Raw genomic sequence first — 13,943 nt, 5'->3', positions numbered from 1 at the left:
CGCAGGGGCCTCTCAGGAAAGATGTGTTAAATAAATAAATAGACTCCCCCTTTTTACTGTCTTATGTTTGTATGATTAAAAGCTATTTTTTTAAGTGACCAGCTTTTTTTTTGCTTTTAAATAAGATTGTGTTTAATCCTCGTGGGCTTCCCTAGTATACAATCATATCATACCATCTGCAAATAGTAAAAATGCTGCCTCCTTCTTTCCTATGACACTATTTTCACTTCCTGCTTTCTTATTTCAATTCCTTTAATTGGTACTTCTGGAATAATTTCAATAATAGTTGTGATACAAGGGCCCTTGACCTACTATTCACTTTAGTAGTAACACTACTTTTCTAGGGTTTTCCACAAAACATGATACAATGATACTGACAGTGCAGTGAATGTGTCTGTGTGTATGTGCATTGTGTAGTTGTGTCATGATAAACAAGAATGAATCTAAGCTTGTGATTTTAATGTTTTTAAAAACCAGATTAGATACTAACTTTCAAATACATTTTAGCATTTATTTAACCCAACAAATGATTGGTGATTAGCTCATTAAAGTGGTGAATTATATTAATAGAATTCTTAATCTTAAACTATTATTACATTCTGAAGTGAATTCCACTTGATCTTTTTAAAACTACCCTGCCAATTCTATTTGCTAGTAATTTATTCGGGATCTTTGCAGCAGTATGCATGAATATTCTTAGGTACAGGTGGGTACCCCTATCTGGTTCACTTACGAGCAGTGTCATTGTTGAACATACTTTGGAATAAGAACATCTCTAGACATGAAGTTGAGTTAGGGGAAGAAAACAAAGACAGGACTCAAAACTCGTATCATGACACAATTTTATGATATGAAATATAATATAAAAATTGATAATTTTATGGAAATACCTAAAGCTTAATCCCAGCTGATAAAAAACCTTGCAAAATCAGTGTGTTCATTCAACACAAGGGTCTGGATCAGAGATGAGAAGGTATAATCATTCTTTAGCAGTAAAAAGTTACAGAATGTAGAAGAGAGATTAGAATGAACTTTCAAGACAAGTGACCATTCTTTCTGAGGATAAAGGAGAAGACAAGGATTTCTACCTGGCATAGCTGCCCCCACTGGTGATCTGTGTCCACTATGATCACATGACACTCTATGAAGTGATGGTGCTATGCAAGGGAAGTAGAAGTTAAGATCAACTTTAACAAATAAGAGCTAGGAGGATTTCCTTTCTTCCTGGTAGTTTAAACACTGGTTTGACTTAAATCCAGTTTAAATATGGTTTCACTAGAGATTTTCCTGTGGTTTACAGCAAATAATTCAAAATCAATCCTTAATCTAAGCAGTGCATGGGAACACTGATTATGCTAAAATATTAAACTTATTTCATGAGTTGTTGAAACTAGATAATGGCACTTAGTTCTTGATGACCTGCTGATAGCAGTGAAAATAACTTGTTTGGCAAAATGGCCACAATAAACCCTTTAAAGCATCTCTTTCTTTCTTTCTTTTTTAAGTATTTGCACTCTTTAAAGATTCCTAGAGAACCAGATGGGTGATGGAATGTCTCAAAATACCAGGTTTCACATGTGATACTAATATTGGGAGAGAAAAAGTGACACTAGAAATTATTTAGTTATTCTGAAATCTGTCACTTTTTGAAAACAGCATCTGAACAAGAAAAGAAAGAATTGTGCAACATTGTGTTCTCACATTGCCAACATAACTAATAAATCACAAGGCAAAATCCCTTAAAGTTGTTATCCCAGAGCCCTTAGTCTGAACCCAGGCTCCTGACTTCCACCTGAGAAAGAACTCCCAACTGCAGGGGAAAACTATGTCACAGCCCCAGATGCCCAGGGGTCTCCTGAGCATCTGGAGAGGAGTCCACAGTTGTGCAGGATGACAGAGATGCCAGCCTGGGTTATCAAAGGAAGACAGCTCAGTGCTGCCTGAGTCAATTCAAGAAACCAGGGCCGTGAGATGAAATCTCTCAGGAGCCCTTGAACTAAGAGTCTTCCCTAGTGGTTGATCTTCCCTGGACCCATCTGGCCATGGGTCTCTGCATCTGTACTTGCCTTTAGTCAAAGCCACCACCCAACTGCACCCATTACAGGAGCCAGTTTCCCTGTGTTCCTCACCTATGTTGACTTCCCTGGCTGTGGCTGGTCCTGGTCGAGCTGTTCCCAGCTGGGCCCTTAGAAGCCATAGTCAACTCCCATTTTGACATGAAACCATTTAAAGGGAAATCCAGTTTTACAAAACACAAGTGACTGGTAATAAAGATGTGAATGATGCTTATGAGAATTTTATTTAATTTTAAATCAATTGTGTATTCTAATTCATTAATAAAGGGAAAAAGAATACAGAAGTACTTAGTCTATGTCATTATTCAAACAGAAGAGAGTACTTCATATGAAATTCTTAGGGAAATTGTCAATTTCCCATTTTCCCTGAAAATCTATTTTTGTGGAAGAACTTGGACCCAACTCATTCTGCAAAAATTAGATTTGACTTTATTTGGCATTATGTAAACAAGAAAAAGCAGATCCAACCATGTGATTGAATTCCTCACAATTCATTTTTCTTGTATAGATGGTCTAAAAATAACAATATTGGCAACAAAAAAAAACCCCAGAAAATAACAAAGTTTGTGGGAAAATAGGATAGTCCTTAGGATAGAATTAAAGACCAAAAAATGTGCTATAATAGAACTTTGGATTCTTTGTGAGTTGAAGTTCTTATCTTCCTGCTCTGCTTTCTTTGGGGGTTAAGTCAAGGTCAAAGTCAGGCAATGGTGATTGTTCTAGTCCTCTCTGGTTTCTGTAAAACTTAGAAGAACAAAAATCTACAAGCAGTCTCTTCTCTGCTAATTAAGTAGAAAATTAAGTGGGAAGGAAAGAAAAATGCCTTCAGAGTTCACTTTTCCTGTGCTCACTGGATCCTTGCTTGCTCGCTCTTTTCCTCTTACAACCAGGTGATTGTGGTAATCATTTCAACTTTCTGAGTCTTACTTCATTCATCTTTAAAATGATAGTACCTGCCTTGCAGGTATAAATATGAGGTATAAATGGAGGCCATCCACTTGTGGGGGACCATCATATTCAGACAAGGTGACCACTTGCTGGCATGAGGAACTGCCCTGCTACTTCACCAAGTGAAGATTTAATGATGTCAGCATCCTTGATGCTGAGTGTAGGGCACTTACCCGGCCAATGCCATCATCACCTTGCAGACTAGTCTGGATTTGCCTTAGACAGAGCATTCTGGAATGTGTTCAAGCATTACTCATCTTCAGGCTTTTTTCACCCAATAAATTTTAATACTTGAATTATTACTCTCAAGATTCATAGTTTTATTTCATTTACCCAATTTGAAAAGGAAAAGAGTAGTGGGCCTTCCAAAGTAGCCATGCCAAGGAATTCAAACACCCTAGATGCTACACAATTCAATTAAGTTTTAGCAGCCTTGTTCTCTGGCCCACTGGTCAGGGTAGAGCTTCGTAACTCTGCCAAGCACAGCATCAGTGAGCATGTCTGAACTTTTTTTTCTTTAAAAAAAGATTTATTTCCATAGCTTAGCTATTGTAAATAGTGCTGCTATAAACATAGGGGTGCAGATGCCCTTTGGAATTAATTAACATTTATCAGGTTGAGGAATCTCCACACAGCTTTCTATAGTGGTTGTGTTGTAGAGCAACCCCGATACAAAACGGGGTGCCTGACTGTGGGTCCTCACCCGCGCGCTTAAAAGGACTTATCAATGCTCTACTGCAGGCACACGTGAAAGGTTAATAAAAGGTTTATTTACAACGGAAAGGGAAATGAGGAAATGTACAGCTCTGGGAGAAAAGTGGGAGACAAAGTTTTAAATGCGTCTTACCCGATCCGCCGATCAGGAATCCCAAAATGGCGCTCTCAGTTGGCCGCCAGCCAGGAGCGGTGAAGCCAGGAGGCGAGCGATCGCGAGCCAGAGAGAGAGCAAGGCCCACGTGTTTGGTTTTTATATCCAACCTGGCTGCCCAACTCCACCCTCAGGTCCCAGCCACCCTCCCCTTGGTGGTGATGGGATTTGTCTTTCCCAATGTCCTGATGGCTTTAGTCTGGAGTGGGGGTGGAGTCCACAAAGCCTGTATGAGATTATCTCAGGACATCCTTTCCCCCTAACAATCCCCCCTTTCACTTTTTGCCACCATTTCCATGGTGATGAAGATCAAACATAAATATGGTGGAATAAAAATTAAAAGGGGGGATTGTAACAGGGTGGTCCCCAGGAAAGGGGGAGGTTCCCTGCCCCACCCAAGGGAGGATGGAGCTGAGCAGGAAGAGGAGAAGCTGCAAAAGAGACTGAGGAAGGAGGCAGGATGGAGCCTAGAAACACGTGAAGAAGCTGCGCTTGTCTTTTGGTCGTGGACAGGGTGACACAGATGTGGGTGAGACCCATGGGGAGGTAACAATGGCAGCTTTTATCTTGATGTTGATTTTGCTCTTTTCCTTCCGGCCTTGTCTGGTAGTTTCTGACCGTTTTCTGTGGGTCCCCACTGGAAGATGCTTTAGACTTGTGGCAGGATTTGGGGCCTTGCTCTGGGCCAATCCCATATGGATGGACTTTTACCCACAAGGGGATGGGTAACTTTGGGTGCTTCATTTAGAAACTAAACTCTTTGCCTTACCTGTATTGTTTCCTAGTTTTATTAAAGATCCTTCCCATTAAAGTCTCATATGTTTTGTGTTGATGCGGCGGATGGCAGAACCCATTTAAAATAGGCAGGTTTGCGGGGCTTGGGCTGCCCCTCTCCCTGTCCTATAACAGTTGGACCAGTTTACACTCCCACCAGCAGTGCAGGAGAGTTCCTTTTTCTCCACAACCTAGCCAACATTTGTTGTTGCTAGTTTTTTTATTATGGTATCTCATGGTAGTTTTGATTTGCATTTCCCTGATTACAAGTGATGTTGAACATTTTTCCATATGCACGTTGGCCATTTGCATTTCCTCTTCAGAGAAGTTTCTTTTTAGTTCTTCCACCCATTTTTTGACTGGATTATTTACTTTGTTTTTGTTGAATCTCATCAGCTCTTTGTAAATTTTTGTGATCAGTCTTTTATCATTAGTTTTGTGTGCAAAAATTTTCTCCCAGTCAGTGGGGTTTCTTTCTGTTTTGGTTATTGTCTCTTTTGCTGTACAGAAGCTCTTTAATTTGAAGTAGGCCCAGCTGTTTATCTTTGCCTTCACTATCAATGCTTTGGTGATGTCAACCCAAATATCCAAAAATAGATGACTAGATCAAGAAGATGTGGTACATAGATACAATGGAATATTACTCAGCAATCAAAAAAGATAAACTCATGCAATTTGTGGTAACATGGATTGAGCTGGAAAGGATCATGCTCAGAGAAATAAGCCAGAAAGAAAAAGAAAAATACTGGATGGTCTCGCTCATAGCAGGAATTTAGAAAACCTAAATAAGGGACCAGGAAAAGGACTAATTATAATAAAGTAAAAATCAAAATCAACAAGTAACTGTAGACTGGAGACACACACTGGGGAGGGGGAGGAGAGGAGGGATTAGGGTCAAATAAGGGAGGTGGGAATTGTACGGGGAATATAACCAAAATGAAAATGCATACATTGTACAAAAATGAAAAATGATGTAAGAATTATATAAAATAAAATAATAATAATAAAAAAGATTTATTTATTTATGCATATAAAACTGGGGTATAGGCCAGAGGTTCAGGGGTGTGAGAGGACTAACCCAGAGATAACAGTGAGGAGCAGAACAGGTAGATTGAGATATACTGCTAAGGGGAGCAGTGAGCGAGATAGGAAAAGTCTGCTGCACAATGTGGGTCAGCTCCCTGGCCGGGGATCGAACTTGTGCTGCAGTAACTGCCAATAGATAGCTTCATAGTGCTGAGACTTAACCCCTGCGCCACCAGGAAGACTCTTGTCCGACCTTTTTTTAAGGGCAGAGACCCTAGCTACTGTTAATGATATTGTCACTTTTTTTCCTTGACCATTAGAGCTTGGAAAGCATGAGCTTTAAGAACATTTAGCATTTTGGCTCTGACATAGTCATTTGGCCCATGAGTTAAATAATCAGGAACTCTGATGAGGATGGAGTAGTGGAAGGAGTGTTTTATAAACATATTTGTGAATATGGTAGGTTTGCCTAGGCTCAAATGAGAACTGTGATTTTTAACATGAGGACTTTTAAAAATGTTTTAATTGAAATACGATATACATACAAAATACATGTGTGAGTGTCTTAAGTGCATCGTTTGATAAACTTTTATATCATTTTGCATTCTAGTTATTTGAATTAATAGATCTTTATATACTTCAAAAATAAACAGAAGCTATGCACATTTTGATTATCCATCATTAGAATGGAAAAAAAATGACTCTCCCCATATGTATATATATATATACACACACACGCACATAGATACTCTATATTTGAATGGAGGCTTGTTTACAATAAGTGTCCAGTTTTTCAAACTGGGAAATCTATATATGGAACAGAGCTGATAGCCAGATTTTCCCATTGTCCCTCACAGTCCTCTTTTATTCCAACTCTGCTGTCAAAGTCACATACTTATTTATCCTCTTTGCATATGTTCTTGGGATATTTTTATTTTGTAGGAAAGCAGTATCAATGAGCATCTCTGTTTTATTAAGTTTGTGAAACAACAGAATATCTGGTCTGTTGGCCAGAATTTGTTAATCTGTTATCACGGCTCTGTCCCAATACATCTTGCAGAGGCTGTTTTCAACACATTCTTGGGTTCATACTTGTAAATGGTGTTAATCCACTTGTTAACTCAACAGCGGGCTAATTATTGATGTCAAATCTTAGTGCCACTTTTCTGTATGTTATTTACATTTCCAAGGAAATTTCCTCAAATCCATCTCCTACCTCCTCTCCTGGTTTGATTTATGCTAGGAATTGATAATTTCTCCCCAGGCTTTAGAAGTCTATTCAGTGAAAGCTGAAAGGAGAAACAACTGAGGAATTAAACTTCTTTTTTATGAAGAAATATTAGGACAAAAATTCCTTATCTTGCATAACCAAGGGGCATCCTGGACATGCTGCTATTACAGCATTATCTAGCTTATCGCATTAGCTGAAGAGCAGAGAGCTCATCTTGACTTTGCTGGTGTTGAAGTTTGAGGGAGCGGGTGTGGTGTGAGTGAGTACTAAGGCAAGTTAGGGATAATTAGGCAGCCTCAAGGACAGTGCAGGGACTTCAGGAGAGTGAAAGAAGTCTCCAGAGATAAGGGCAACAAATTCCAAAGGGGACTAATTAAACATCCCAGGACTAAGGTCAACAAGACATTACAAATCAAGGACAATAAAGAAAAAAGATAAGGGCTGGGACACAGAGACTTAGTTCTGAGCACAGAGACATTTAGGCAGTGAGTGAGGCCACCAAGAACAAACCAATCACAAAGAGACTGGTGGGACCTTAAAATAATTAGGGAAAGAAGGTATATATTCCCTGAGGCTTGACTCCACTTGGGCTTCCTTGCCCCTTCCTGGCCTCGTTCCTTCAGCCTGGGTGTCCCACTTTATTTCTGTTCTTTTTCTCCTCAATAAACTTTTTCTTTCTCTAAACAAATCTGCTTCTTTTTGCTTGCTTGCTGAGCATCTGAGAAGTTCCTCCTGTGACTTTGTGAGACACCAACCCCCGTGGTGGTCTAGAGGCTGGGACTCAGTGCTGCCACTGCAGCCTGGGATCTCCTGGCTGGGAGTGTAGGCCTGAAAACCTGCAATTCTGGTGCCATTAGCTTCCCTAGAGAAGCGAGAGAAGCGGTGAAAAGGGAGGGAAAGAGAGTTTCTGTCTGCTGTCCCTCCTTGCACACCAGACCAGGTTCTAATCCCTGAGAGTGTTGTAGAGCAGCCCCGATACAAAACGGGGTGCCTGACTGTGGGTCCTCACCCGCGCGCTTAAAAGGACTTATCAATGCTCTACTGCAGGCACACGTGAAAGGTTAATAAAAGGTTTATTTACAAGGGAAAGGGAAATGAGGAAATGTACAGCTCTGGGAGAAAAGTGGGAGACAAAGTTTTAAATGAGTCCTACCCGATCCGCCGATCAGGAATCCCAAAATGGCGCTCTGAGAGCTGGCCGCCAGCCAGGAGCGGTGAAACCAGGAGGCGAGCGATCGCGAGCCAGAGAGAGAGCAAGGCCCACGTGTTTGGTTTTTATATCCAACCTGGCTGCCCAACTCCACCCTCAGGTCCCAGCCACCCTCCCCTTGGTGGTGATGGGATTTGTCTTTTCCAATGTCCTGATGGCTTTAGTCTGGAGTGGGGGTGGAGTCCACAAAGCCTGTATGAGATTATCTCAGGACATCCTTTCCCCCTAACAATTCCCCCCTTTCACTTTTTGCCACCATTTCCATGGTGATGAAGATCAAACATATGGATTTTGGGATACAGTCTCAGATGAAAATTTTCCAGGGTTCCAGTCTGAAAGAAAACGAATCCCTCCAGGTAGTGTCCATTGTGGAAAGCAAAAGTCCTCCATTCCTGGAAAAACAGTTCATCAGTCCCAGCCAAAAGAAAACATCCTCTCACAGAAACAAGAATGTAGCAAACTGCGCTTACACATATTACCAAAAAACCACCCAGAAGCACAGTCTGTAAAGGGATGGCTTGTAAACCACCCATGTATGTATACAATAGTAAAATCACATGCCATACACCAGGCTTCATCAAATTATTTATATTAATGAAACTGGTGGTGATATTTAATGGAAGAAGGCTGCTCAAATTCAAGGCCGGAAGGAAACTGAAAGAACTCAGGCTAGGGATGAAACTGTATAGGCTCATGGTTGAGGCCATATTTGAGTCAAAACACACCCACAAGGGCTGTACGCACAGGGAAAAAAAAAACAGACTTTTCAGGACTAGAGACAAATATTATACTGCTAGTCCTGCAGAACTAGTGCGCTTATGGTGACCAACGCAAGGAATGTTACTTTGGGCTGGTCAACCGCGGGTGTAACTTGGAAACCACGCTGGGCGCCAAACTGTTGTAGAGCAGCCCCGATACAAAACGGGGTGCCTGACTGTGGGTCCTCACCCGCGCGCTTAAAAGGACTTATCAATGCTCTACTGCAGGCACACGTGAAAGGTTAATAAAAGGTTTATTTACAAGGGAAAGGGAAATGAGGAAATGTACAGCTCTGGGAGAAAAGTGGGAGACAAAGTTTTAAATGAGTCCTACCCGATCCGCCGATCAGGAATCCCAAAATGGCGCTCTGAGAGCTGGCCGCCAGCCAGGAGCGGTGAAACCAGGAGGCGAGCGATCGCGAGCCAGAGAGAGAGCAAGGCCCACGTGTTTGGTTTTTATATCCAACCTGGCTGCCCAACTCCACCCTCAGGTCCCAGCCACCCTCCCCTTGGTGGTGATGGGATTTGTCTTTTCCAATGTCCTGATGGCTTTAGTCTGGAGTGGGGGTGGAGTCCACAAAGCCTGTATGAGATTATCTCAGGACATCCTTTCCCCCTAACAAGAGGAGTTTTGCTAAAGGCACAAGCTACCAGTGGGCAGGGACTCCCCGAGAGAGTGACAAAATCAGTGCTACTTCAGACTCTGGTGACAGAAGGCAGCACAAGCTGGGGGAGAGAGATAGTCAGCCCACCTCTCTGTGGGGCGCTAAAAATCCCCTGGGTTTAGGGTACAGGGAGGCGTTTCTACAACTTGTGACCACAGTGGGCAGCAGTCATCTCTTGGGGCTCTTCGATGTGAGGTGACCTGTAGACAAGGCCAAACAGAGGTCAGCAGGCCAGTGGGGCCAATTTACAGCAAACTGAGGGCTTACATAAAGGCAGAGGCAAGAGCCATGGAAATCTGAGTAATTTCCAGCAAATAAATTCCCACCAATTCATCATCTGAGAAGACCTAGGGCAAGTGGGGTTAATTAAATAATAATTCATTTGTTTTCCAAATTATATGTCTTTACAAGTTGAGACAGAGCATCTTATTTCTGGCAGTGCACCGTGTGGTCAAGATGACACCTGCAGGTCACCCGAAGGCCACATCAGTGTTACTTTGTGAACTAACCTAAGACAATTGAGGGTTCAATGCAACATCATCGCTGTGGACCAGTTTCAGTAATGGCCAGCAATTGAAGGTAAATAGAGGATGTTTGTTTCCTATCCCACAACTCTTTGTTATACAATAAGCAAGTATCAGGCAAAATCATTCCACACAAAGAGTTAGTAACATTCAGTGTGAAAAAAAATTATGCAGGCCTATTTTGATAAGCTAGGGGAGTACCCTCTCTCTGTCATCCATCTGAGTGGAGGTTCACTCTGTGGATGACAAAGTGTTCATGGCTGCCTGGCCATTTGCCCTGTGAACCTCCTGTGTGTGTGATGGTGGGGGTGGGGGTTGGGGAGGGCAGGGACCGGAGCCCAAATACTCTAGATCCTTATTGACAAAGGAAGATGTTGTTCCCCCAAATCCTTCAAGTCAACCACAAACTTAAATGCCACTCATTAGATATAACCAGTGAAGTGTTGTTCTAACATTTGTTGTGCTAATTGGTAGACTCTCGAGAGCAGATTTAGAGAATAATATTTGAAGCATTTGCCTCTAGAGTGTGAGTTGTTGGTAGAAGCCCTGCACTTTTTAACTAATCACCCTTGGGGTATAGATTTCTGATCAGGGTCTTTTAAATGCTAAATTGTCTCCTAGGGTTTCATTTAAAGCAAATATCCACACAAACCATATATCAGAGGGTTGAAAGTGAAGCATTTAAAATAAATTATCCCCCTCAGCAATATGACATAAAATACAGTGTCCAGCTACAGCGAGGGTGGACTTGCTTCACGTGAAATAAAATCACTAGTCCTCTCAGATCATTTCTAGAATATATAGAATATACATAGTTAAATAAATATAGTTAAATAAATCCAATATGTGTGCTCTCTCATAGTTTACAAGAAATATACGTGTAAGAATTTATTTAATCCTCAATTTAAAACAAATCACTCATTTTAATAACTTAAGACCTTGTGTACTTTACACAACCCCTTATTTAAACAACCTATGGATTTACATATCATTCATTCAACTAGTATTTATTGATAGTGTCCTCTGTGGCAAACACCAGCACAGGTGCTGGGGATGTCATGGTGAGCAAGTGTATCACTCACAGTTTATTTTTTTCTTTTAGATAACATTGGTTTACAACATTGTATATGATTTAGAGGTTACAGGATTGTTACAGGGCAGGGAGAGGGGCACCCCAGACCCCCAAACCTGCCTGCTCTAAATAGGTTCTGCCATCTGCTGCATCAACACAAAACAAATGAGACCTTAGTGGGAAGGAACTTCAATACAATTAGTGAATAATACAGAAAAGACAAAGAATATAGTTTTTAAATCAAGCACCCAGAGTTACCTGTACCCTCGTGGGTAAAAGTCCATCCAAATGGGATTGGCCCAGAGCAAGGCCCCAAAGCCTGCCATAAGTCTAAAGCATTTTCCAGTGGGGACCCACAGAAAAGTATCAGGAACAATCAGATAAGTCTGGAGGGAAAAGAACAAAATCAAAATCAAGACAAAAACCGCCATTGTCACCTCCCCACGGGTCTCTCACCCACATCCGTGTCACCCAGTCCACGACCAAAAGGCAAGTGCAGTTTCTTCACGTGTCTCTCTGCTCCATGTGCCTCCTCCAGGTCTCCTTCTGACTCTCCATCCTGCTTCCTTCCTTCTTCAGTCTCTTCAGCTTCCTCTCTCTCTCCTCAACTCCACCCTATTTTTTTGGGTGGGGCAGAGAACCTGGAACCTCTCCCTTTCCTGGGGACCACCCTGTTACAATATCACATATTTCAAGTGTGTGTTACCATACCTCACCCACCACTAAGGCAGTGAAAGTTCTCCACCACTGTCCATTGTGTGCCATCCCCACTTTGTTCTCTCCCTTTTTTCTCCCCCTTTAGTAACATCAATTCTACAATCAGATGTCTAGGAATTGTTATTAGTTTGGTTTGATCTGACCTCCATTTTGTTTCTCTATATTCCACATATATGTGCTACCATTTGGAATTTGTATTTCTCCTGACAATTCATCCAGCATAATAACATCCACTTTATCACAAAAGTCAAGAGTTAATATATTTTTTAAAGATTTATTTATTTATGCATACAAGAGCTGGGGTACAGGCCAGAGGCACGGGTGGGGGGGATTCCCCAGAGACAGAGTGGGGAACACAACAGGTAGATTGACCAAAGTACACTACTGAGGGGAGCAGCAGGCGAATCAGAAGAGGTCTGCTGCACCATGTGGGTAGCTCCCTGACTGGGAATCAAACTCGTGCTGCAGTGGCTGTGGATAGCTTCATAGGTTGCGTCTTAACCCTTGTGCCACCAGGGAGGCCCAAGAGTTTATTGTTTTTTTTAATAGCTGAATAGTATTCCATTATGTATATATACCACAGCTTCCTTGTCAATTCACCTGTCTTTTGGCATGTAGGTTGTTTCCACTCTTCATAGTGCTGCAATGAATAAAGGAGTGCCTGTGTCCCTTCATATTTGTGTTTTTATATTCTTCACTAGACACACAGAAGTGGAAGGATCATACGGTATATCTATTTTTAATATTTTGAGAAATCACCCTATTGTTTTCCATAGAGGTCAGACCAGTCTACATTACTGCCAACACTTCTCTACATACTCACCAACACTTGATTATTTCTGTTCTTTTTGATATGCATGGGCCATTCTCACAAGTATGAGGTGATATTTCATTGTGGTTTTGGTTTGAATTCGCCTGGTCATAAGTGATGATGACTTTTTCCATGGACTTTTTCCATGTACTTGTTGGCCATCTGTATGCCTTCCTTGAAGAGGTGTCTCTTTAATTCTTCTGTCCATTTTTTGATTGGCTTATTTGCTTTCTTTTTGTTGAGTGGCATGAGTTCCTTGTACATCTTGGATCAGTCCCTTGTCAGATGTGTGGTGTGCTGCATTGGCTGGGTGCTTTCCTCCACCTGTGTTTTATTGTATAGAGTTGAATTTCCTTAGCGCCCTTCCGTCACAGTCAGTATTAATCGGCTATGAGCAGGAGCTTCTCTAGTTTGACTCCAAGTCACGGGGTCCTCAGAGTCCTGTGTCCCTCGGATCACCTCAGGTTATCCTCCAGGGAGTGAAGCAGGGGTCTCTTCTTTTGTCATCTTTCCCTAACTCACTCTGTTATTGCTGGATGTTAAATTAACTTAAAACTTAGCCAGTGATAACAAACTTTTATTTTCTCACAGTTTCTATGGTTCTAAGGCCTAGGAATTGTTTACCTGAGTGCCTCTGGCTCAAAATCTCTCTTGGGTTTGTAGTCAAAGAGTCAGCTGAGGCTATGTTCATCTCAAGTGAGAAATGGGCCTGAAAATTCTCTACTAGCTTCACTTATCCAGGCCTCCCTTCACATGCAGCCTCCCCACAGGGCAGCTGGTTCCCTGGTAGGAGACGTCCTAGAAAGAGCATCCAAGGCACAAGCCTCAACCATCCTACTACTTAATCTCAGAAATTACTTGTGATGGCTTCTATCTTATTCTGTATATCTGGTCAGTAAATTCAGCCCATACTCACGGAGAGGGGATTCTATAGGAAGGTGAAGAATCCAGGTACTGTGGCTACCAGGCCATCAAAGAGGCTGCCCACCAGAGCAAGTCATGCCTGCTCTCCTCTCAAGTGCTTACAATATGGCATGGAGACAACTAGTTTTCAGATACCCCCACTTACAATTCCACTTACACTTAGTTATAACTGCTTTAGGTGCTATATAAGAAGGTGTATGGTAGGGCCTGCCTGGTGGCGCAAAGGCTTAAGACGCAACCTATGAAGCTGTCTGCAATCACTGCAGCACGAGTTCGATCCCTGGCTGGCTAGGAAGCTATCCACATGGTACAGCAAACATCTCCTGACTTGCCTGTTGCT

The sequence above is a fragment of the Talpa occidentalis genome, unplaced genomic scaffold, assembly GCF_014898055.3.
Source record: "Talpa occidentalis isolate TD23 unplaced genomic scaffold, MPIMG_talOcc4v2.1 talOcc4.5, whole genome shotgun sequence".
Taxonomy (NCBI): Eukaryota; Metazoa; Chordata; class Mammalia; order Eulipotyphla; family Talpidae; genus Talpa; species Talpa occidentalis.
This window is presented reverse-complemented; position numbering follows the sequence as displayed.